This window comes from Nicotiana tabacum, chromosome 20, assembly GCF_000715075.1.
Source record: "Nicotiana tabacum cultivar K326 chromosome 20, ASM71507v2, whole genome shotgun sequence".
NCBI lineage: Eukaryota > Viridiplantae > Streptophyta > Magnoliopsida > Solanales > Solanaceae > Nicotiana > Nicotiana tabacum.
This window is the reverse complement of record NC_134099.1, coordinates 27,491,800-27,496,677: the sequence shown is the minus strand read 5'-3', so window position 1 is coordinate 27,496,677 and position 4,878 is coordinate 27,491,800. Positions and strand designations below refer to the sequence as shown.

At 36.5% G+C, this 4,878-nt stretch overlaps 1 long non-coding RNA gene across 1 annotated transcript; it reads right to left on the bottom strand.

Moving 5' to 3' along the window:
- Nucleotides 1-3,550: 3,550 nt before the first annotated feature.
- On the bottom strand, nt 3,551-4,326 carry LOC107762498 (uncharacterized). Its single transcript, XR_001642812.2, has 2 exons — nt 3,852-4,326; nt 3,551-3,689 (listed from the first exon to the last, which is right to left on the bottom strand). It is a non-coding gene; the product is annotated as an uncharacterized LOC107762498 (long non-coding RNA).
- Nucleotides 4,327-4,878: the final 552 nt, after the last annotated feature.

The following is a 4,878-nucleotide window of genomic DNA, read 5'->3' as shown; positions in this document are numbered from 1 at the left end:
AAAAATTTCACAACTCTTTCATTAGAACTCGACCTAGGAGCAATTTTCAAGGGAGAATTCAGCACCAAATCATAGGTTTGTACTCTTTAACTCATTTTCTTCCATTTCTAACACCCATTGAATTCCTAGCCTTAATCTTTGTTCTTTCATGGTAGAAAACTAGGGATTAAAGAAGAATTGGAGATTTTTGCAAATTGAGGATTTAGACCTTAACTTAAGGTCGGATTCCAAAACCAATTGCATATCCGGGCTCAGGGGTGAATGTGTAAATGGATTTTGGTTCAAAGTTCAAATTTTCACCAAGAGGCCCCGAGGTCGGTTTTTGACTTTTGCGGGAAAAGTTGAGAAATCTAAATTCATGCATTGTAGTTGATTCATTTATCAATAATTGATGTTATTGAGTTAATTGTGGCTAGATACGAGTGGTTCGGACATGGATACTAGAGATAAAACGGTAATTAAGCATTGAGTGGCTCGCAGAGCGAGGTAAGTGTCGTGGTTACCATTGGCTTGAGAGATTAGGTCTTATTTGCCACGTGTTTGAATGTTGAGTACAACATATTGGTGAGATAACGAGTATCTATGCGTTGTTGTTGAGTCATACCATGCTAGTCTTATTTATATAATTGTAGCTTTCTGTGATTATTTTATCCATGTTTAGACTAGTTTATTGTTATGTTGATCGTTGTTATCATATGTACGGATTTTGGTATTAATTGAGTATTGACTCAAGTTCGAGGTTGGTATTGTGGAAGCAATTGTTGAAGTAAGACATGTTATTGTCATTTCTATCTCCCTATTATTATTCTTCCTTGTTTTGGTGAGAGAGAGTGTTAATGCACGAAGGGTGATGTCGTGCCATTCTTATTTAAATTATATGGTGAGGTTGAGAGTTAAAGCACGAAGGATGATGTCGTGCCATTCTTATTTGATTTATATGGTGAGGTTGAGAGTAAAAGCACTAAGGGTGATACCGTGTTGTTTCTATTGATTATTTGGTGAGGTTGAGAGTAAAATAACGAAGGGTGATGCCATGCATTTTCCATTGCTATGTATATTTGTTATTACTGGTTCATGGTGTACTAGCTGCTTAATTTCTCTATTGCTGTGATTCTTTGTCTTATAATCCCCTGAGCTATTTTCCCTTCCCGTTATATCTGTTTAACTTCTATTAGTTGTTATTGTGCTTCTATATTATTTAACTGCACAGGTTTATGTATGTGGCCCGTCCTAGCCTCGTCACTACTTCGCCGAGGTTTGGCTCAGCACTTACCAGTACATGGCTTTGGTTGTACTGATACTGCACTCTACACTTTCTGTGCAAATTTTGGTAGTGGCCTGAGTTGACCCCAAGTTTAGCAACTACACTTGATCGACAGGAGACCAAGGTAGATCTGCAGTGTCCGCAGACCCTGGAGTCTCTTCTTAGACTTGTTATTTTACTTTTCCTTTTCTTTCATAACAGTGTATTATCTTTCAGACTCTGTTTGTAGTAAATTGTAGTAGCTCGTGAGTTGTGACTCCAGATCCTAAATGTTTCAGTTACTTTGGGTTTTATAATATTCCGCAAATTCTATTTAGCTTCTGTTGAGCTTAATTAATTTCTGTCGTCAAATTGCCTGAAGTTGATTTATGAATTCTCTAACGTTGGCTTGCCTAGCAAGGGAAATGTTAGGCGTTATCACGATCCCGAAGGAGGGAATTCTGGGTTGTGACAATGCAACATCTGCGACTGGGCAAATAGCTAAAAAGGGGATTTTCTCTCATTCTTCAAATTTTCAAAACAAGAAAAACCTAGATGCGATTTTCCCAAGAGCCCTTCTTCCCCAATCCATTGATAAGTGATCGCAACCTATTGTCTTTCAATATTTCATTACATTTCATAATACCTCAACCTAAATCTTGTATTTTCATGGTGGAAATTGGTAGTTTGGGTAGAACTAGGGATTTTTGTAAAATTGGGATTAAGACCTCAAATGAGGTCGGATTTTAAAATAAATTACATAAGTGGGCTCGGGGGTGAATGGCTAATTGGATTTTGGTCTGAATTTCGGGTTTGGACCAAGTTGGCCTAGGAGTTGACTTTTTTGACTTTTTCAATAATTACATAAATTAAATCTTTTGCAATCGAGGGTAGTTCCTAAGGCTTATTTTGAATCGTTTGGTTGGTAATTTACTAGATTTTATTGGTTCAGAGGCTTGTTTGAAAGGCAAATCTGTGGTTGAGCTTTAAGTTGATCTTTGGAGTGAGGTAAGTGTCGTGGTTAACCTTGACTTGATGGATTAGGACTTGTTTGCCTATTTGCTACATGTTTAGATATTGGGTTCAACGTATATGTTAGGTGACGAATACTTATTTTAACACCTCCTTTTTCTACACCAAAGGGGATATAAGGGAGTTTTTCCAATTAAAGTGAGAATAATCGAAACGGGATTATTTATTCAAATTCAGAGTTGCTACTTGGAATAATTTATGGTGTCCCAAGTCACCGGTTTAAAATCTCGAATCGAGGAAAGTTGACTCTTAATTATGGTATGCGAACACAGGAATCCAGGTAAGGAATTTTGTTAATCCGGGAGAAGGTGTTAGACATTCCTGGGTTCCATGGTTTTAGCACGGTCGCTTTGATCATACTTGGCTTAATCGAATTGTCTAATTACTTATTTTAGAACCTATGTGCATTTACCTCTTTTAATTAAGGAAATATCTTAAAATAGGTCATGCGCACGTGTTCCGATTTGTTTGGTGCGTCAAAAATCATGTCACGCGAACGTGTCCACAATTAATAACGCTTTGTTATTATTGAGAAAGTTTAGTCGAAGTTGCGCGAACGCATGCTCCGATTTTGTTTTTAAAATCGCAATTATATCACGCGAACATGTACACAATCACGATAATATATTAAATCGCGCCTAAAGCAAGCTATGAATATTCATTTTAGAAACAGTAATCATGTCACATGAACGTGTACAAAATCACGATAGTAAATTCAAAACGCGCTTAAAAGTTCGCCTACCCGAATGTAGTATGCCTAAACATGCTCCTAATGGTCCGAGCAGGCAAAGTAAAATGATAAGTTTGATTTTTCATTCTAGATGTCCAATCCCCACATTCAAAACAACAAGAATGGCAATCAAATTACTTAATCAAGTTAACTTAACTTTTCGTCGACAAAATTTTGATTCTGAATTATCGAACATTTATCTTCAACGAAGCAATATGTCAAGGATAAAAAACAACTCATTTCAATCATTGAAAACCACCCGAATACAAATTAACAAAGGAAACCCACTAAACAAATAATATCAGAATAAAAAGGTACACAAACACTACTAAGCATCACAAACAATAATGAAACCTTAACTAAAATATCAATAACATAGATATATGAAACTAAGGAAAAATAGTAAAGGAAAGCGAGAAATAAACCTTGAACGTACAAAAACATTATCAAGGTACCACAAACAACAATAAAAACTTAACTAAAAGATCAACAACACAGATACATGAAACTAAGGCAAAATAATAAAGTAAAGGGAGAAATAGACCTTGAACAAATCTGAAATATGATTGTTTGATAGCTTGAAAATGCTAAGCGACGGAAAATCAGCAATAAAACCAACGAACTGAAATTCGACAAACTCAAATTCGACCACGACAAACCTCGAACTGGCAATCAGAACTCCACCTAGAATTCAAATCAACCCCATGAGGGACGATCAAAAATCAGAAACTAAAATGCATTTTTTTCAAATTTAACAAAAGCACAAACAAAATTTTTTTTGTTTCTTTTTTTATGAACTAAAAAATGAAATCATGAAAAGGAAAGTCGAGAAATTAGGATTAAAACCCTTGTCCTCTCCCTCTCACTCTCGTTCTCTTTGTTTGTTCTCCGGCGAGCTGGGTGGTAGAGAAGGACGACTGCTGCTATGCTGTTCTTGGAGAGATGACTGGCGATGGAGACGAAGGAGGTCTAGCTCGGTGGCTTCTAGTGTTTTGGGGTAGCTGGTTTCAGGGGTGGTCTGTCCAGCGGCGATGGTGAGCTACTAGCTAGAGACGTTAGAGTTGTCATGTGGCTGGTTTGGCGGTTTTGAGATGGGGTGGCTAAAGGGTCTGTGTGTTGTGAAGGTGCTGAAGGTTAGGGTGTGTAGAGGAAGAAGCTAAGGGTCTTTGGTTTTTGCTTCAAAGAAGAAGAATCTTCAGGTGTTCCCCCCAGGTTCTGCGGCTGCTATCATTTTTTAGGTCTCTAGGTTAGTTCTAGGTTTTTAGGTTTTTTTTTGTTTTCAATCCTAGATGGAAATGGCTGAAAAGGTCTAGATCTTAGGGATCTTGGTCTTAGGTTATATGAAGGAAGGATTTATTTTAAGTTTTAAAATCTGATGGGCTAAGGTATTGGGCTTTAAAACTTGAGCCTTTATGACCAAATTTGCTTAAAATTGGCTTATATAACCAAGAATCTATCCACCCTATATTAACCCTTGCCTATAAAATAAAAAACAATGATAAAAATACTACCAAAGTATTAATTAGCCCTACTTAAGTAGAAATAACTATTAAAATAAAACTAACCATTAAAACAAACCTATTTTTTGTGATTTTTATTTTGTGACAAAATAAAGTAAATGAGTCAAAATTAGTTGAAATAGTGATATTAGGCCTAAATTAAATATTTAGATGCTAAAATATATAAAATCTTGGGGAGGGTAAAAAATCACACGTCTACAGCTGCCCCTCTTTGACTGGAAACACGAAGAGTTTTCCGACAAAGAACGACGAGAGAGGTTTTTTGACCCGACCCTTATTTAGAGAGACCAAAAACTAATAGGAAGGAGAATGTGACCGAACCCTGGTATCTGAGCTGCCTATATATTCTTGGC